Source organism: Hemiscyllium ocellatum, unplaced genomic scaffold (genome assembly GCF_020745735.1).
Source record: "Hemiscyllium ocellatum isolate sHemOce1 unplaced genomic scaffold, sHemOce1.pat.X.cur. scaffold_558_pat_ctg1, whole genome shotgun sequence".
In the NCBI taxonomy this organism is placed as follows: domain Eukaryota; kingdom Metazoa; phylum Chordata; class Chondrichthyes; order Orectolobiformes; family Hemiscylliidae; genus Hemiscyllium; species Hemiscyllium ocellatum.
In genome coordinates this window covers 82,923-103,963 of record NW_026869115.1, presented here as the reverse complement: position 1 = coordinate 103,963, position 21,041 = coordinate 82,923, and the positions used below count along the sequence as shown (strand labels likewise).

Sequence of the window (21,041 nt, the reverse complement as noted above, 5' to 3'; positions counted from 1 at the left end):
CAGAGGTGACCCAGGACTGAGCTGATGAACATCTTCCTTTGTGCCATGTTTGACTCCAAATACTGTAGAGTTTTCTCTGATTCCCATTAAGTTCAGATTTGTTAAGATCCTTGATGTCAACAGAAGTCAATAGAAGCCTTGATATCAGGGCCAGTTATTTTTATCTGAACCCATGTGTCCTGTCAGAGAGTTGAGGGCGATGAAGAATTGGATGCGAAAGAGGATTTGAGACCAAGACCAGATCAGTCATGATCTTAGTGGAGGAGAAGGAAGGCTTGGGGAGTGAACGACCTGCCCCTGTGTCTGATGTTCACACATTCTGTTATTGGAAAGTTAGTGGGTGTTATTTTCATGAATGTTCTGTTATTGAATGTTGCCGTCAGAGAGACAAGAGGATTTTGTGAGCCATCGCTGGGTGCGGTATGGGAGCTGTATTCATAGTGAATTTGGGTCTACAACATGACCAACGAACGGAGCACAAGTTTCAGAGAGGGGAATCTCTATAAAGAGAGATGAGGGGCCTCTTTCATACCCAGCCTGGGTTTTACAATTACATTTCTCAAATCACTCAAAGCATGTGGGACAATATTGAAGGGCCGAATGATCTCCTCTGTTTCTGTGCACCAGGTTATAGAAGTAAGTAGCCCCTAAATGCTCCTGCCTAACAGGTTTAATGGTCTGAATGGAACACAGGAACACGGGATTGAGGGACAGGAGTGAGTCATTAGATACGTTGAACCTTCTCCACCAGCACTAAGATTGTGGCTGATCAGGTTGTGGTCTCAGCCCCACTTTCCTGTCCGCGCCCCATTACCCATGACTCAGTTCTCTGTCAAATATTTCACTAACGCAGCTTTCAATCAATATGAACATAGAGGCAAGATAAACTTCCAGTGAAGAGGATTCGGATTTGAAAGGTACTTCCAGAATTTTTCGTCATCCCTCTTATAGAATCAGAGAATCGTGCAGAACGGAAACAGACCCGTTAGTCCAATCTGTTCACTCCGATCAGATTTCAAATCTGATCCAGTCCCATTTCCCAGCATTTGGCCAATATCCCTCCTCTTTCAGATACTTTTTTAAATGTGTGATTGTAACCGCCTTCACCCACTTCCTCTGACAGCACTTTATGTACACACACCACTCTGTGTGAAACATTTATCTTCACGTCCCTTCTAAATCATTCGTCCTCTCCCCTTCAACCTACGCTCTCCTGTTCTGGTCTCCTCTACCCTGGGAGCAGAACGTGGCTGTTCAGAATATCCATGCCCCTGATAATTTTATAAACCTCGATAATGTCACCCTTCAGCCTCTGACACTCCAGGGGAAACACCTCAAACTAATTAGCCTCTCCCTAAAGCTCAAACCCCCAGTCCTGGGACATCCATGTAAGTCATTTCTGCAGAAAACCGAGTTGTATGCAGTATTCTTAAATTGGCCTCCCCAACGTCCTGTACAGATACAACATACCACCACAACTCCTATACTCAATGCTCTGACTGATTCAGGCAAATTTGTAAAATGTGTTCTGTACCGCACTGTCTTCATTCGACTCCACTTTCAAGGAACAATGTACCTGCAGCCCTATGTCCATTTGTTACACAACACTCACCAGGCCCTTACCATTAAGTGTGTAATTTCTGCCCTGATTTGCCTTCCCAAAATGCGTAACCTCGTATTTATCTAAATTAAACTTCATCTGTCACTCCTTGCCACTTTGTTCCACCTATTTGTGGTCTTGTTGTACTCTGAGATAATCTACTACACCACCTTTCTGATGTCGTTTGTAAACTTACTAACTATGGCTCCAATATCCACATCTAAATCGTTACATAAATGATGAAATGCAGTGAAATCGGTACTGATTCTTACAGCACACTGCTGCTCACAAGCCTCCAGTCTGAAAAATACCCCTCTTCCTTCAAGCCAATTGTGACTAGCTTCTTCTGTATCCCATGTGACTGAAACTTATTAATCTGCCTACCAATCGGAATGTTGTGAACATCTTGCTGAGGTCCATATTGACAAGGTCTACCAAACTGCCTTCATCAATCTTCTTTGTCACCTCTTCATAAAACTCAATCAAATTAATGAGACATTAATGAGATCAGTCCTTGCCTTCCCAAACGTATGTAAATGCTATCCCACAGAATCCCCTCCAACAACTCACCCACCACTGACATCAGGCTCACCGGTCTATAGTTCCCCGGTTTTTTCGGTCTTTGTTTCCTTTTCTAGTCCCACCTTTCCACTGCTCAACAAATGTTAAATGGAACCAGGTCGGTGATATGTCCGATGATATCGGTCTCAGACTGGGTCAGGGTCAGTTTTAGGAACAAGTCTGGCTAGTTTCTTTAATCTGCTCAAATAGCACGTTTATGATCCAGAGCAATGCTACTCAAACTATGATGGAAAGAGTAATGGAAAAATGTTTGGATATTGCAAATAAAGAATCAATATTTCCCTTTCTAAAAACACTGACACACGCGCACACAAAATTAACAAAATCTCTGCAATTTCACGTTGAAAGAACTTTGTCCAGATATTATTGGAACTCATGACAAAAGGAAAAATTGAGAGATTGTCCAAAATGTGATTCTGCTTCTGAAGATATTGTACTCACACAGCTGCTAGCAATGGGATTTTATCCTGGGAGAGTTGGATTTGGCTGAATTCCCTTTGCGTTAGGCAGTCAGTAGGTTCCAGGTTAGCACAGTGGCTCAGTAGTTCGTACTGTTGCCTCACAGCATCAGGGACATGAGTTCAATTCCAGCCTCGGGTGACTATCTGCGTGGAGTTTGGATCTTCTCCCCGTGTCTGCGTGAGCTTCTGATGGGTGCTCCTGTTTCCTCCCACAGCCCAAAGCTGTATAATTCAAGTGGATTGGTCAAATAGTCCATAGTGTTCAGCGATTTCTACTTCAGCTGCACTAGTCAGTGGTTACTGTAAGGGCATGGGAAGGTTACTCTTTGGAGGGTTAGTATGGACGTGTTGGGCCGAAGGGCTTGTTTCCACACTGCATGGATTCTATAAAAATAAGAATGGTAATGATGACAGGAGAGTTTTGATTTAGTTCGTACACGTTACTGTGATGAGGAATAATGAAGGAGAGAGAGTGCAATAGGCCGTTTCTTCTCGGGCAAATGACATTTTCTCCCTCTCTGAGTTGAATCACACAATAATGTCATTCTCTCCCAAACTGGACCATGTGAGGTCTCCTTGTACATTGTCCAAATTATGTCTCCATCACATCCCTGTTCCATGTCGGTGCATCATTGCTGCTGTCATACACAGAGCCATACCCTGAGCAGAAAATGGTCTCGGTCGATTTGAAGATAAGTTTATATGGCACTGCGTCATTAAAAAATAAAATGTTTAATGTATTCAGAATACATAGAACATAGAACATAGAACAGTACAGCACAGAACAGGCCCTTCAGCCCACCATGTTATGCCGACCACTGATCCTCATGTAAGCACCCTTAAATTTCTGTGACCATACGCATGTCCAGCAGTCTCTTAAATGTCCCCAGTGACCTTGCTTCCACAACTGCTGCTGGCAATGCATTCCATACTCTCACAACTCTCTGTGTAAAGAACCCACCTCTGACATCCCCTCTAGACTTTCCTCCAACCAGCTTAAAACTATGACCCCTCGTGTTAGCCATTTCTGCCCTGGGAAATAGTCTCTGGCTATCAACTCTATGTATGCCTCTCATCATCTTGAATATCTCAATTAGGTCCCCTCTCCTCCTCCTTTTCTCCAATGAAAGAAGTCCGAGCTCAGTCAACCTCTCTTTATAAGATAAGCCCTCCAGTCCAGTCAGCATCCTGGTAAACCTCCTCTGAACCCTCTCCAAAGCATCCACATCTTTCCTGTAATAGGGTGACCAGAACTGGACACAGTATTCCAAGTGCGTTCGAACTAAAGTTTTATAGAGCTGCAACAAGATCTCACGGCACTTAAACTCAATCCCCCTGTTAATGAAAGCCAAAACACCATTATGCTTTCTTAACAACCCTGTCCACTTGGTAGCCATTTTAAGGGATCTATGTACCTGCACACCAAGATCCCTCTGTTCCTCCACACTGCCAAGAATCCTAACCTTAATCCAATAATCAGCTTTCAAGTTCGACCTTCCAAAATGCATCATCTCGCATTTATCCAGGTTGAACTCCATCTGCCACCTCTCAGCCATTCTCCGCATCCTGTCAATGTCCAGCTGTAGCCTACAACAGCCCTCTACACTGTCGACGACACCTCCAAAGTGTGTGTCATCTGCAAACTTGCTGAATCATTCTTCAATCCCCTCATCCAAGTCATTTAAAAAAATTACAAACAGTAGAGGCCCAAGGACAGAGCTCTGTGGAACACCACTCACCACTGGCTTCCAGGCAGAATATTTTTCTTCCACTACCCCTCACTGTCTTCGGTTGGCCAGCCAATTCTGAATTCAAACAGCTAACACAGATACCTGGGTTAAAATGAATGTTTTGTTTTAACAAATACAGAAATTGCTGGAAAAGCTCGGCAGGTCTGTCAGCATCCAGATGCCTTTTACATGATGTAGCTGTACCAGCTTCCACCACTTCCTCTGGCAGCTCATTTCATACGCACACCACCCTCTGTGTGAAAAGGTGCCCCTTAGGCCTCTTCAAAATCTTTCCCTCTCACTTTCCACCAATGTCCTCTAGTTTTGGACGCAGCTATCCTGGGGAAAAACCTTGACTATAAACCCTATCCATGACCGTTCTGATTTTATAAACCTTTACTGCTACGAAATGTGACTCCAATCAACACGAATGGCTGTACTTTCAATAATCCCGGGCCGAAATGCTCAAATTCAACACCAACACCTGTTCTTTCTCCATCAAGTCACAATTCTAAAACCCAGTTTAATCGGTTTGTTCAGATATATTAGGAGACACTTCTGTGGGATTTACACCTAGACCTTTGTGCCCGGAGGTAGGGACACGAGCACCATTCAGCAACACCCATAAAGCTGCAACATTATTCTCCTGTGTGTTTGTTCATCAGCCTGTCCTGACATGCTGTGACATACCTCTGCAACAGGCAGGACATGAATTCACACCTTCTGGTCCAGAGCTAGGAACACTACCAAACAATTTCAGGAATTGGAATCAAACCCAGAGCCATGACTCAGAGACAGGATACTACCCACTACACTACTATACCCAGATTTTGGGTCACATTTTAAGGGCAGCATTCAGCTCGGTGTGGATTTATTATAATCAGGTTACCATTACTGAGCTACACAAAACATTTTGTTTTGTTAAACAAGTGCAAGATCGAAATTAACCATGAACATCTTTAATCGCTATTATCTGTAGTCTGCAATATTAGGGACAGAAATCCTGCAGACACACTCTGCCCAATGAAGGGCCTCAAATAGATATTTATTACTGAACACCAGACACGGAGAAAGACCATAATTTCTGGTCCCAAAACACCGATCAGTATAACCCCACTCTCACGTGTTTCTGTCCTCGGTCTAAAACCATGAAATGATACCAGGCCGCTGATTACTGTCCAGCCTCTCCTCCCCACTGACTGTGTCTGCAATCCGTCCCTCCTCCCTCTAACCACACAAGGCAAACCAAGCTCAGGGTCTTCGTGAAAATCAAGGCCGGAGTGTGCAGGCCTCCTGGAGAGGGGGGGAATTTTAAAATTAAACGGGGAAGGTGAGGAGGTGGTAATATCACTCACTGGCCGAGGTGTGGCAGGTGGAATTTAGTTTGGATTAATGCGAGGTATTGGATTTGGTAAATCCAACAAGAGTAGGACTTATACAATTAAAGGTACGTCTTTTGGCAGTGTTGTAGAACAGAGACCTCGGCTATCAGGTATAATTCATTAAAAGTTGCATCTCATATAGATAACGTGATTAAGAAGGTGTTTAACACACTTGTCTGCAATGGTCAGACCTTTGAGTATCGGAATTGGGACGTCATGTTGTGGTTGTACGGGACATTGGTGAGATCTCTCCTGGAATACTGTGTCCAGTCTGGGCATCCTGCCCGCTCATTCCATAGGCACACCACCCTCTGGGTGAAACAGCTGCCCTCTTACCTTCCAACTATGTCCTCTAGTTTTGGTCTCCACTACCCCCTTATAAAATACCTTGACTATTCACTTTGATATCATTGACCTTGATATTATTTAGCTGGAGAGGGTTCAGAAGAGTTTAACCTGGATGTTGCTGGAAATGGAGGGATTGAGCTATAAGGAGAGGCTGAATAGGCTGGGACATTTTTCACTGGAGAGTATGAGGTGGAGGGGTAACTTTGCAGACGTTTATAAAATGATGAGGGTACAGATAAGCTAAAGGGCTGATGTCTTTTCCCTAGAGTTGGGATTCAAAACTGAGGGATATTTTAAGGTGCGAGGAAAAAAGATTTACAAAAGTCAGGAGAGGTAATTATTTTACACAGAAGCTGGCTTGTGTGTGGAATGAACTTGCAGAACAAGTGGTGAAAACAGGGACAGTAATAACGTTTAAAGGACATTTAGACCAGTACATGGATAAGACATCAGTTTGGACGGTGCTGTGAGCAGCTGCCCTCTCCCTCCCCCTCTCTGAATGAATCCCTGTTGGTTTTCTCCCTCTGCCAATGCCTTTGCAGTGGCGTGTGGAGGCCAGCAGAGGGTGGCATTGCATCACTTTCAGCCCCACAGAGACGCACAGATACACACACAGCAATTGTTAGGACACGGCATAGATCTCATCTGGTAACTTAAACTAAACATAAATAAATGTTCAGTTCGCGTTGTAAACTGTTAAAATATGAGTGACCGAGAAATCCCAAATTCCAAGTTTAAATAAAAACAGCAATGTATTTTTTAACACTGAAAGTGAACTGAAAGACCCTCTATCTGTTAACTGATTATTACCCGACTCCAGCTCTACAGCAATATACTGTTTCTGGGTCTGCCATCCTCTCATATCTCAAGTACTTCTAAGCTCTCAGTTCAGAGCAGCATTCACTCTCGCTTAAAGGTACAGTACATAATTTCAACTTCATCCCATTATACCCTGATGAATATAGATAAGGGGAACCTATCCGGATTTCTCTTGCTCTGTTGTTTGTTAATATTTCATCTACTCTGTCTCGTATGTGTCAGGATTTTGTTGATCCATTGACGGTATGTCATTATTCGACTCTGTCCGTGGGATTATATCAGTATTTCACTTGCTCACACTCGTGTGTGTGTGTGTGGGGCAGGATTTCAGATGTTTCATGGGCACTGTGACACTGTGACAATCTTAATGTTTGTAAATGGTACCAAACCTGCAAGAATTGTAAAGTCTATGGAGGACAGTGTGGCACTCTAACAGGACAGTGACACGCTGGTAGACGGGAATCAACGCAGAGCAGTGTGAGGTGATGCACTTTGGAATGAAAGATAAAGAAAGACAGTTTAAAACAGGCTGTGCCGTTATAAAGGGGCTGCAGGAACAGAGAGCGCTGCGTGTATAAGAGCAGGAGCCTTGTTCGGGGGGTCGGTGCTATAACAGATATACCGTGAGTGTGAGGGAGCAGAGAGAATACAGTGACCCTTATCCAGACAGAGCGGGGAAGGTTATTGATGCTTGTCCTGTATTGCTGGGCATTTCTTCAGACCGCAGATACTGCACTGAGCTGGGTGGGGAGCTCAGAACATGCTCAGTGGGTCTGGTGGTGTGGCTCCCTCTGGGAAGAGAATGGTCACCCTCTGTACTAGCCCATCCACCAGGACCTCTGTGCCCCTGTCGACAAATTGTGGTGTAATTGCCCCTTATCTGCCATGCTCGGGCTAAACTGTGCAAGGTAGCTCCAAGCTGAGAAAGCTCAACCATGTGCCCATTGGCCTTAAAGATGGCACCAGTGACAGGGGTCACAGAATATCCAGGGGCACCCGGGCGACTGTGAGTCCCTCCAGCCATGATGGGTGGGAGAATCGGGCTGGTATTGAATGACAGGGACACCATGGGGGAGGGGGGGTGCGGGGGGTATTCAATGAGCTGTGTTTGATAAGATAGCACCAGGAATCTAGCTTGGCCTCGGACAGATAATCTCTCTGTCACACTCCATGAAAATGACACTGAGGCAAATTATTGTTAGAATCAGCCCAGTGAGTCAGAGATTCTGTTGTAACTACTCCCATTTACAAAGCTGTAGAACAAATGCTCATCCAATCCTCTCCATCATTTCACCTCACACCAATCTCCCTTTTCCCATCTTTCTTGGGAAGACGGGCTCATGCTACAGGATGCTATCGAAGTGTCGACATTTCAGCATTCTGAAACCTGGGAACACATCCTTCCATGACGATGTCTCTCAGTCTCCCCCTCTCTGTTAATTCCCCAAACCCCTCCCACGTGGTGATATTTAAACTGATTCCCCCGCCATCTCTCTCTGGCAGTGATGTTCACACCCACAGCACCCCCTTGTCAGGGCACAATGGGGATATGGAGCTGGAAATGGGTGGGAGCTGTACGTCCTGTCACTTCCAGCATGGGCTGCAAGCTTCCCCTCACTGGGCAGGGATCTAACACAGTGTTACTGAGCAGTGCACTGGGGTGCTGCACACAGTCCTACATGCTGGGAGGGTAACTGCTCCTGGGTTAAAGATCAATGCACTGGGGTGGGTACACAGTCCTACATGCTGGGAGGGTAACTGCTCCTGGGTTACAGATCAATGCACTGGGTGGGGTACACAGTCCTACATGCTGGGAGGGTAACTGCTCCTGGGTTACAGATCAATGCACTGGGGTGGGGTACACAGCCCTATATGCTGGGAGGGTAACTGCTCCTGGGTTACAGATCAATGCACTGGGGTGGGGTACATAGTCCTACGTGCTGGAGGGTAACTGCTCCTGGGTTACAGATCAATGCACTGGAGTGGGGTACATAGTCCTACACGCTGGGAGGGTAACTGCTCCTGGGTTACAGATCAATGCACTGGGGTGGGGTACATAGTCCTACACGCTGGGAGGGTAACTGCTCCTGGTTTACAGATTAATTCACGGGTGATCACTGCACAGGTCTCTGTGCTGGTCAGACTGTCTGGTTGAGGTTTATAGGTAATGCAATGTTGTAGTCTGTGCAGCTCCCCACGCTGGATGGATATTTCTTTCAGGTTTACAAATTAGTGCACTGCTGTGGTCTCCACAGCTCCCGGTGCTGGACAAATGTCTAGTCCAGGGTTATAGATCAATGCACTGCTGTGGTCTACACAGCTCCCCATATTCCTGTGTGGCAGCTTTGAAATGCCGAACGTTCCCTTCCATTTCCTGTGTTACAGGCATGAGAGATTAAAAGATCTGCTCCAATCGCTGAGTAACCGCCTCCAATGGCTGAATGGCCTCATTCTGTTCCTGTTTAAAACTCCTGCTGGGCTGAATAGCCTGCCTCAGTAACGGTGCAGTTGGGAATGGTGCTGAATATTTTGAAACCATCAGTGAACAGCCCACTTCTGACTTTATGATGGAGGGAAGGCCATTCATGCTGCAGCTGCTGCTAGCCGACAGTGCCTCTTGGATGGCCAGCTTCCATGTGCTCGGTCCTTTAGAAGTATGTCCTACTTCACAGGAGGGAGTGCCACATAACACAGTGAGCTGTACGCCTAAAATGATTTATCTCTCCATCCCGGAGACTCTCAGCCTCATTTGTGATGAAGGTCTGCTGCCCGAAACGGTGGTTTTCCTGCTCCTCGGATGCTGCATGACCTACTGTGCTTTTCCAGGAACACACTAATCTTGAGTATGTCAAATGTGAGGCTGAGACTGTCCCTCCCCAGGACTGTGTGCTGGCTGTTCCTACAGATACTGTAAGGGACAGATCCCTCTGGGACAAGGAGTTTGGTAAGTATGTTTCCCCCAGTCTGGCTGTGGTGTAATGAAGCCTGTCCCTGCTCAGTCAGCGGGGGACCCGTGGGGACACTCCTGGTGATGGCCATTGAAGTCCCACACACAGAGAATGCTCTGTGTCCTTGTCACCCTCAGTGCTTCCTCTGATTTGTTTCCAACATCGAGGGGAACTGAGTTATCACCGAGAGGAGGGGTGGGGGAGCAGGAGATAACCATCCTCAGGCGATTTCCTTGACCATGATCTGTTACCATGAGATTTCCTGGGTTCTGGAATCAATGTTGGGGAATCGCAGGGTAACTCCTTCCCTGAATATATCCCAGGGTATCCCCACCACTGGTGGGTCTGTCCTGCCGGTGAGACAGGATATACCCAGGGATGGTGATGGGGCTTCATGAAACGTTCTGGGCGGCATGGTGGCACAGTGGTTAGCACTGCTGCTTCACAGCACCAGAGAACCAAGTTCAATTCCAGCCTCAGGCGACTGTCTGTGTGGAGTTTGCACGTTCTCCCCGTGTCTGCGTGGGTTTCCTCCGGGTGCTCCAGTTTCCTCACACAGTCCAAAGATGTGCAGGTCAGGTGAATTGGTCATGCTAAATTGCCTGTAGTGTTAGGTGAAGGGGTAAATGTAGGGGAATGAGTCTGGGTGGTTGCTCTTCGGTGGGTCGGTATGGACTTGTTAGGCTGAAGAGCCTGTTTCCACACTGTAAGTAATCTAATCTAATCTAAATTACCCATCAGGCCCGATCCTGTGATTATGACGGTGTTGGATTGTTTCCTGACTGGGAATGTGGTGCAGGAAAACCACAGCAGGTCAGGCAGCATCCGAGGAGCAGGGGAATAAACCCTTCATCAGGAATGAGGCTTCTGGGCTGGGGAGCTGAGAGATAAATGGGAGGGGGCTGTGCAGGAGCTGGGGCTGGGGCTGGGCGGGGGCGGGGGCGGGGTGGGGCTGGGGCTAAGGCTGGGTCTGGGGGGAAGGGAGCTGGGAATGTGATCGGGAGACGGAAGTGGGGGAGAGGTGATAGGTCAGAGAGGAGGGTGGGGTGGATGGGGGGGGAAGGTCATGGACAGGTCAAAGTGTTCCCCAAACGTTCTGTCCCCGACATTCTATAACTGCCATTCCCCGGAACGTTCTGTCCCCGACATTCTATAACTGCCATTCCCCGGAACGTTCTGTCCCTGACATTCTATAACCGACATTCCCCGGAACGTTCTGTCCCTGACATTCTATAACTGACATTCCCCGAACGTTCTGTCCCTGACATTCTATAACCGACATTCCCTGGAACGTTCTGTCCCTGACGTTGTTTGTTTGTGAACGGCCGGACGTCAGTGAATTGAACAAACGATAAGATCCCGAGGGAAGAGATCCCGTTCCAGGGAGAAGGAGACACTGTTCCGAAGGCCCCTCGGCAGTTAAAGGGGAGAATATTTTTTTCCTGCGTTTACATTTCTCCACGACACAGGATCGACCACAATTTATACCAAAATACGGGAATCCCAAACTCCGTTTGTCTTCAGGAAACTGGGAGAGAATCCTTCAGGACAGAAATGTTTCCACCCTTCATATTAGGAACTGGGAAAGAGTGATCTGTGTCTGCTCTCGAGTGATCGAGTGTGTGGGAATGTTCTAGAAACCATCTGTCCTTATGGATGTGTCTGTGTGTGTTTGGGGAGAGAGGGTTTGTGGTTTATGTCACATTTTTGTCAGTAATTCAGACTTTCCCATTTGTTATTCCAGCTCCAATTATTTTAATAAATCCCTAAATACAGGGACACATTTGAAAATCTCACTGGGTCCCCGATCAAACGGGTCCCTTTGCCTCCAGGCTGATGGATAATGGGTTTGTTTTCCTTCCTCACAGTTAACGTAGTGACCATCTACGTCCTGCTTTATAAAGATTGTGGATTGTCTCCATGTGTCAGACGTTACCTGGGGGCCATGGCAGCGGCAGATCTCCTGGTCATTATCCTTGACCTGATCCTGAGACACATTCCTATTGTTTATTTGGAACAGTTTTATTTCCTGAGGACTCCGTCCCCGTGTGTAATATCCACGCCGTCCTGCTTTATGCAGCCACTGACTGCTCTGTCTGGTTCACCGTCACTTTCACCTTTGATCGGTTTGTGGCCATTTGTTGCCAGAAGCTGAAAAGTAAATATTGCAGTGAGAAAACGGCGGCTGTGGTTCTGGGAGCAGTGACTGTGCTGAGCTGTTTAAAGAACATTTCCTGGTATTTTATGCTCACGGCTCGGTATCGGCTGGGAACGCCCCCTGGTTTTGTGATGTAACAGGCGCTGTTCTATTCTCCAGTGTCTGGGTCACAATCGAGTTCCTCCACCACATTCTAACCCCGGGTGTCCCATTTCTCCTGATTCTGCTGCTCAATGTTCTCACCGTCAGACACATTTTAGTGACCAGCAGAGCCCGCAGGAGACTCCGCGCTCACACCAATGGGGACGCTCAGTCTGACACTGAAATGAGAAACCGAAAAAAATCCATCATTTTACTGTTTGTGATCTCGGCCAATTTCATCCTGTTATGGTCAACGTTAATGCTGTATTCTATATGGAAACGGATGGTGTATATTGGGTATGACTCTGTGCATCTCCATTTTTTGTGCAGGAATTGGGCTTCATGCTGCAGCTCCTCAGTTGCTGCACAAACACCGCGATTTATGCCGTGACCCAGACTAAGTTCAGGCAGCAGCTGAAGAATGTGCTGAAATATCCCTTCACCCAAATCCATCCATCCATCAAATTCCCTCATTAATCACACCATCCGGGATTTTCTCATTTCAGTTCAGTGTTTCAGCGATGGAGCAGCCTGTCGCTATGGTAACAGACGGAGGATAGCGATGGTTTTTCCCTCCTTATCACACAGGGGGTTACAGGGAAACATTTCAATGTTTCTCACAACTCAGGGGCCAGTGAGAAAAGGCACCATCCCACTGACTGTATCCATCACTTCCATTTGTAACCAATAAAAATGCTGATGAAAGCGTGCCGAGCAGCAGAGGGACCGATGTTGTTGTGTGTCTTTGTGTTGGAGAAGCTGAGCTGGAGAGAGACAGACTCAGCCCCAAGTCCTGGTCCTCAGGGAAGGGGAGGGCACCGCGGCCTGAGCTCAGGAGCTGGGGTTAACTCCCTCTGTTCCCCCCACTGGGCCTGGCCTCCCCATTACCTCTCCCCTACTCTTTCTCCTCAATTCTCTCTCTCTCTCTCTCTCTTTTAGCACACACTCTCTTTCTCAACCCTCTCCCTCATCCCCCTCTCCCTCACACACACCGCCCCCAAACCCGGTTTCTCCACCTGACTCCACTTTCCCTCTCCCCCTCTCTCTCATGCCGTCGCTGTCTCCCTCCCACAATTCCATCTCTACCCCATTTTCCTCACCTCCCACATCTCACCCCCACGCCCCACATGCAGCCTCACCCCCAAATATCCCCAGTCTCTGGGTCAGAGGGAGAGGGAAAGACCAGGGAGACAGAGTATGTCAGAGAGAGTGAGGGAGGGAGGGACAGGAGGGAGAGAGATTCAGTCAGAGAGAAACGGAGGAAGGTGGGAGAGAGAGAGAGACTGATTGAGGGGGGTCAAGAGTGAGAGATGGGGTAGGGAAAGTGAAGGACCGGGGGAGAGAGAGAGGGGGCAAGGGAGAGATAGGTTGAGATAGGGAAGGACGAGGGATGGGACGAAGGGAGGGGAGGGAAGGTCAAGAGTGAGGGAGAGGCCGAAAGAGGGGATGGAAGAGGGAGGGAGCGCGAGAGACGGGGAGGAAAAGGGAGAGGGAGAAGGCGAGAGAGGGGAGGGAGGTAGGGAGGGAGAGAGAGAGGGGAGAGGTTGAGAGAGGGGAGGATGAGACAGGGGAGTGAGGGAGGGGAGTGCAAGAGAGAGGAGCACGAGAGGGAGGGAGAGTGAGAGAGGGGAGGGAGAGAGGGGGGGATGGGGAGAGACTGGAGTGCGAGAGAGGAGGAGGGCGAGAGAGAGGAGGGCGAGAGAGGAAATGGCGAGACAGGGGGAGGGGGAGAGAGGGGAGTGCGAGTGAGGGGACAGGGAGGTGAAGGCGAGAGGGATGGAGAGGGCGAGAGAGAGAGAGCGAGAGGGGAGAGGGCGAGAGAGGGGGAGGGAGGGAGGGGTGGGCAAGAGGGAGGGAGAGGGCGAGAGGGAGGGAGATAGTGAGATAGGGGAGTGTGAGAGAGGGGGAGGGCGAGAGAGGGGAGTGCGAGCGAGGGTGAGGGTGAGAGAGGGGGAGCGGGAGGGTAGGACGAGAGGGATGGAGAGTGCAAGAGAGAGGTGAGGGAGGGTGGGGAGGGAGAGAAGGGGGACAGAGAGACGGGACAACAGAGAGAAGGGGGACAGAGAGACGGGACGACAGAGAGAAGGGGGACAGAGAGAAGGGGGACAGAGAGAATGGGACAGAGAGACGGGACGACAGAGAGAATGGGGACAGAGAGAAGGGGGACAGAGAGAAGGGGGACAGAGAGACGGGACGACAGAGAGAAGGGGGACAGAGAGAAGGGGGACAGAGAGAAGGGGGACAGAGAGACGGGACGACAGAGAGAAGGGACGACAGAGAGAAGGGGGACAGAGAGACGGGACGACAGAGAGAAGGACGACAGAGAGAAGGGACGACAGAGAGAAGGGCGACAGAGAGACGGGACGACAGAGAGAAGGGACGACAGAGAGAAGGACGACAGAGAGAAGGGGGACAGAGAGAAGGGGGACAGAGAGAAGGGGGACAGAGAGAAGGGGACAGAGAGAGGGGGGGACAGAGAGAAGGGGGACAGAGAGAGGGGGGACAGAGAGAGGGGGACAGAGACGGGGGGGACAGAGACGGGGGGGACAGAGAGGGGGGGACAGAGAGAGAGGGCGGACAGAGACGGGGGGACAGAGAGAGAGGGGACAGAGACGGGGGGGACACAGAGAGAGGGCGGACAGAGACGGGGGGACAGAGAGAGAGGGCGGACAGAGACGAGGGGGACAGAGAGAGAGGGCGGACAGAGACGGGGGGGGACAGAGAGAGAGGGGACAGAGACGGGGGGACAGAGACGGGGGGACAGAGAGAGAGGGCGGACAGAGACGGGGGGGACAGAGAGAGAGGGCGGACAGAGACGGGGCGGACAGAGACGGGGGGGACAGAGAGAGAGGGCGGACAGAGACCGGGGGGACAGAGAGGGGGGGACAGAGACGGGGGGGACAGAGAGAGAGGGGACAGAGAGAGAGGGGGACAGAGAGACGGGGGGACAGAGACGGGGGGGGACAGAGACGGGGGGGACAGAGAGAGAGGGCGGACAGAGACCGGGGGGACAGAGACGGGGGGGACAGAGACGGGGGGGGACAGAGACGGGGGGGGACGGAGAGAGGGGGACAGAGAGAGAGGGGGACAGAGAGACGGGGGGGACAGAGACGGGGGGGACAGAGAGAGAGGGCGGACAGAGACGGGGGGGACAGAGAGAGAGGGCGGACAGAGACGGGGGGACAGAGAGAGAGGGCGGACAGAGACGGGGTGGACAGAGAGAGAGGGGGACAGAGACGGGGGTACAGAGACGGGGGGACAGAGACGGGGGGACAGAGAGAGAGGGCGGACAGAGACGGGGGGACACAGAGAGAGCGCGGACAGGGACGGGGGGGACAGAGAGAGAGGGGACAGAGAGAGGGGGGGACAGAGACGGGGGGGACAGAGACGGGGGGACAGAGACGGGGGTACAGAGAGAGAGGGCGGACAGAGACGGAGGGGACAGAGAGAGAGGGGGACAGAGAGAGAGGGCGGACAGAAACGGGGGGGACAGAGAGAGAGGGGGACAGAGACGGGGGGGACAGAGACGGGGGGACAGAGACGGGGGTACAGAGACGGGGGACAGAGAGAGAGGGCTGACAGAGACGGGGGGTCAGAGAGAGGGGGACAGAGACGGGGGGGACAGAGACGGGGGGGACAGAGACGGGGGGGACAGAGAGAGAGGGCGGACAGAGACGGGGGGGACAGAGAGAGAGGGGACAGAGAGAGAGGGGGACAGAGAGAGAGGGGGACAGAGACGGGTGGGACAGAGACGGGGGTGCAGAGACGGGGGGGACAGAGAGAGAGGGGGACAGAGAGAGAGGGGACAGAGACGGGGGGGACAGAGACGGGGGGGGACAGAGAGAGAGGGCGGACAGAGAGAGAGGGCGGACAGAGACGGGGGGGACAGAGACGGGGGGAGACAGAGACGGGGGGGACAGAGGGAGAGGGCGGACAGAGAGAGAGGGCGGACAGAGACGGGGGGGACAGAGACGGGGGGGACAGAGACGGGGGACAGAGAGAGAGGGGGACAGAGACGGGGGACAGAGAGAGAGGGCGGACAGAGACGGGGGGTACAGAGAGAGAGAGGGCGGACAGAGGCGGGGGGACAGAGAGAGAGGGGGACAGAGACGGGGGGGACAGAGGCGGGGGGGACAGAGAGAGAGGGCGGACAGAGAGAGAGGGCGGACAGAGACGGGGGGTGCAGAGACGGGGGGGACAGAGACGGGGGTACAGAGAGAGAGGGGGACAGAGAGGGGGGGACAGAGACGGGGGGACAGAGACGGGGGGGACAGAGAGAGAGGGGGACAGAGAGAGAGGGGGACAGAGACGGGGGGACAGAGAGAGAGGGCGGACAGAGACGGGGGGACAGAGAGAGAGGGGGACAGAGACGGGGGGGACAGAGACGGGGGGGACAGAGACGGGGGGACAGAGAGAGAGAGGGCGGACAGAGACGGGGGGGACAGAGAGAGAGGGGACAGAGAGAGAGGGGGACAGAGACGGGGGGACAGAGAGAGAGGGCGGACAGAGACGGGGGGACAGAGAGAGAGGGGGACAGAGACGGGGGGGGACAGAGACGGGGGGACAGAGACGGGGGACAGAGAGAGAGAGGGCGGACAGAGACGGGGGGGACAGAGAGAGAGGGGGACAGAGAGAGAGGGGGACAGAGACGGGGGGGACAGAGACGGGGGGACAGAGACGGGGGGGACAGAGAGAGAGGGGGACAGAGACGGGGGGGACAGAGACGGGGGGGACAGAGACGGGGGGGACAGAGACGGCGGGGACAGAGAGAGAGGGCGGACAGAGACGGGGGGACAGAGAGAGAGAGGGGGACAAGACGGGGGGACAGAGACGGGGGGACAGAGAGAGGGCGGACAGAGACGGGGGGACAGAGAGAGAGGGGGACAGAGACGGGGGGACAGAGACGGGGGCCAGAGAGAGAGGGCGGACAGAGACGGGGGGACAGAGAGAGAGGGGGACAGAGACGGGGGGGAAGAGAGAGAGGGGGACAGAGACGGGGGAACAGAGCGAGGGGGACAGAGACGGGGGGACAGAGATAGAGGGGGACAGAGACGGGGGGGACAGTGACGGGGGGACAGAGACGGGGGGGACAAAGACGGCGGGGACAGAGAGAGAGGGCGGACAGAGACGGGGGGGGACAGAGAGAGAGGGGGACAGAGACGGGGGGGACAGAGAGAGAGGGGGACAGAGAGAGAGGGCCGACAGAGCCGGGGGGGACAGAGAGAGAGGGGGACAGAGAGAGAGGGCGGACAGAGACGGGGGGGACAGAGAGAGAGGGCGGACAGAGACGGGGTGGACAGAGATAGAGGGGGACAGAGACGGGGGGACAGAGACGGGGGGAACAGAGAGAGGGGGGGACAGAGAGAGAGGGCGGACAGAGACGGGGGGGACAGAGAGAGAGGGGGACAGAGAGAGAGGGCAGAGACGGGGGGGACAGAGAGAGAGGGGGACAGAGACGGGGGGGACAGAGACGGGGTGGACAGAGACGGGGGGACAGAGAGAGAGGGCGGACAGAGACGGGGGGCACAGAGAGAGAGGGCGGACAGAGACGTGGGGGACAGAGAGAGAGGGGACAGAGACGGGGGGACAGAGAGAGGGGGACAGAGAGAGAGGGGGACAGAGAGAGAGGGGGACAGAGACGGGGGGACAGAGACGGGGGGACAGAGACGGGGGGGACAGAGACAGGGGGGACAGAGAGACGGGGGGGACAGAGAGAGAGGGCGTACAGAGAGAGAGGGCGGACAGAGACGGGGGGACAGAGAGAGAGGGGGACAGAGACGGGGGGGACAGAGACGGGGGGGACAGAGAGAGAGGTCGGACAGAGACGGGGGGACAGAGAGAGAGGGTGGACAGAGAGAGAGGGGGACAGAGAGACGGGGGGGACAGAGACGGGGGGGACAGAGAAAGAGGGGACAGAGACGGGGGCGACAGAGACGGGGGGGACAGAGACGGGGGGGACAGAGAGAGAGGGCGGACAGAGACGGGGCGGACAGAGAGAGAGGGCGGACAGAGAGAGAGGGTGGAAAATGAGGGGGACAGAGAGAGGGGGGACAGAGAGGGAGACGGAGAGAGGGGTACAGAGAGAGGGGGGAAAGGGGGGGAACAGAGGGGTGGGGACAGAGAGAGGGGGCAGAGAGAGGGTGGACAGAGAGAAGGGGACAGAGAGAGGGGACAGAGAGAAGGGATGTGGGTGTACGGGGATCAACAGAGAGACGTGGGGACAGAGAGAGGGGTATCAGAGAGAGTGGGGCCAGAGAGGGGTGGCAGAGAGTGGGGGACAGAGAGGAGTGACAGAGAGTGTGGGGACAAACTTGGGGGACAGACAGAGGGGACAGAGAGAGGGGAACTGAAAGAGGGGGACAGAGAGAGGGGTGTAAGAGAGAGGGGGCAGAGAGATTTGGGACAGTGAGAAGGGGACAGAGAGAGGGGGACAGAGAGAATGGGACATGGAGAAGAGAATAGATAGAAGGACACAGAGAGACCGGGACAGAGAGAGGGGCACAGAGCGGGGACAGAGAGAGGGGGGACAGAGAATAATAGACTGAGAAAACAGAGAGTGTGGGACACGTGGGGGGGGGGACATAAAGGGGGACACAGAGACACGGGGACAGAGAGAGGAGGACAGAGAGAGGAGGGACAGAGAGAGGGGTATCAGAGAGGGGGGACAGAGAGAGGGGGACAGAGAGAGGGGGGACAGACTTGGGGGACAGACAGTGGGGGAAAGAGTAAGAGGAACAGAAAGGAGGGGACAGAGAGAGGGGGATAAGACAGAGGGGCAGAGAGAGTGGGGACAGAGAGATGGGAGATAGATAAGGAGGACAGCGAGAGGGGGAGAATGAGAGGGGGGACAGAGAGAAGGGGACAGAGAAAGGGGCAGAGAGATTTGGGACAGAGAGAGGGGGACAGAGAGAGGGACAGAGCAGGGTGCAGACTGATGGGGCAGAGTTGGGTACAAATGGGGGAAAAAGAGAGGGGGACAGAGAGAGAGGAACAGAGATAAGGGGACAGAGAGAGGGGGCAGAGAGAGGGGGACAGGGAGAGGAGTGACAGAGAGAGGGGGGACAAACATGGGGGACAGAGAGAGGGGAACAGAAAGGAGGGGACAGAGAGAGGGAGGTAAGAGAGAGGGGCAGAGAGAGTGGGGACAGAGAGAGAGGGTGATAGAGAGGGCGGACAGAGAGGAGTGAATAGAGAGGGAAAACAGAGAGTGTGGGACACAGGGGGGAGATAAAGGGGGACAGAGAGAGAGAGAGGGGCAGAGAGAGAGGGAGACAGAGAGGGGGTACAGAGAGATGGGGTCAGAGACAGATTGGGCCAGAGACAGAGAGGCGCACACAGAGAGAGAGGGGCACAGAGAGAGGTAGGACAGAGAGAGGAACAGAGAGGGGGGCAGACTGAGGGGGCAGAGTGGAGGACTCAGAGGGGGGACAGACAGAGAGGGACATAGAGAGGGGGAACAGAGAGAGGCGAACAGAGAGAGGAGGACAGAGAGAGAGGGGACAGAGAGAGGGGAACAGACAGAGGGGGAAAGAGAGAGGCGAACAGAGAGGGGGGACAGAGAGAGGGGTGACAGAGAGAGTGGGGACAGACAGAGGTGGGACAGAGAGGGGGGGAACAGAGAGAGGGGACAGAGAGAGTGGGGACAGAGAGAGGGGAACAGAAAGAAGAGGACAGAGTGAGGGGGTAAGAGAGAGGGGGCAGAGAGATTTGGGACATAGAGCGTGACAGACAGAGGTAGGACAGAGAGAGGGACAGAGCAGGGTGCAGACTGAGGAGGCAGAGTTGGGCACAAAATGGGCAGACAGAGAGAGGGGGACAGAATGAGGGGGACAGAGAAAAGGGAACAGAGAGCGGGGACAGAGAGAGGGAGACAGGGAGAGGGGGACTGAGAGAGGGAAACAGAGAGGTGGGGACAGAGAGTGGGGGACAGAGAGGAGGGGGACAGAGAGAGTGGGGACAGACTTGGGGGACAGACAGAGGGGGAAAGAGAGAGGGGAACAGAAAGGAGGGGACAGAGAGAGGGGTGTGAGAGAGAGGGGCGGAGAGAGAGAGGTGACAGAGAGAGGGGGACAGAGAGAAGGGTACAGAGAGAGGGAGGACAGAGGTGGGGGGCAGAGAAGCCGAGGCACAGAGACGGGGTGGGACAGCGAAGGGGGCAAAGAGAGAATGGGACAGAAGTGGTGACAGAGAGAAGGGGACATAGAGGGTGGGACAGAGAAAGCGGGGACAGAGTGAGGGGACAGAGAGACAGAGAGAGGGGGCACAGAGAGAGTGGAGACAGAGAGAGGGGGACAGAGAGACAGGGGACAGAGAGGGGGACAGAGAGAGGGGTGACAGGGAGAGGGGGACAGAGAGAGAGGGACAGAGAGAGAAGGACAGAGAGAGAGGGACAGAGACCGCAGGACAGAGAGAGTGGGTCAGAGAGAGGGGGGCAGAGAAGGGGGACAGGGGAGACAGAGGGTGGAACAGGGGCACAGTGGTACAGAGAGTGTTAGGAGAGAGGGAAAACTGAGAGCGGGGGTCACGGGGTGCCATAGATGGGAGTATAGAGACATGGGCGACAGAGAGAGGTCAATCAGAGAGAAGGGATACGCGGGGGTGGGGACGGATAGAGGGAACAGAGAGAGAGGGGGACAGAGAGAGGGGATAGAGAGGGGGGACAGAGGGAGGGGGCAGAGAGGGGGGAAAGGGAGGGCTGTGGATAGAGAGAGTGGGGAAAGAAAGGGGAAACATAGAGGGGGACAGAGACAGGGGATTAGAGAGAGGGGGGACAGAGAGAGGGGGGACAGAGAGAGGGACAGAGAGAGCGGGAGACAAAGTGGACAGAGAGAGGGGGACAGAGAGAGAAGAGGGACAGCGAGAGGGGATAGAG

The 21,041-nt window shown here is 53.1% G+C and overlaps 1 long non-coding RNA gene across 1 annotated transcript in view; it reads right to left on the bottom strand.

Annotated features, from left to right (window-relative positions):
* Positions 1-1,326: 1,326 nt before the first annotated feature.
* LOC132813939 (uncharacterized) overlaps positions 1,327-21,041 on the bottom strand; it is a 33,610-nt gene continuing 13,895 nt past the window's right edge. The window contains exons 3-5 of the long non-coding RNA XR_009644226.1: positions 11,807-12,021; positions 4,383-4,475; positions 1,327-3,351 (exon numbers count right to left, since the gene is read on the bottom strand). This is a non-coding gene — a long non-coding RNA (uncharacterized LOC132813939). The remainder of the gene's footprint in view (positions 3,352-4,382; positions 4,476-11,806; positions 12,022-21,041) is intronic.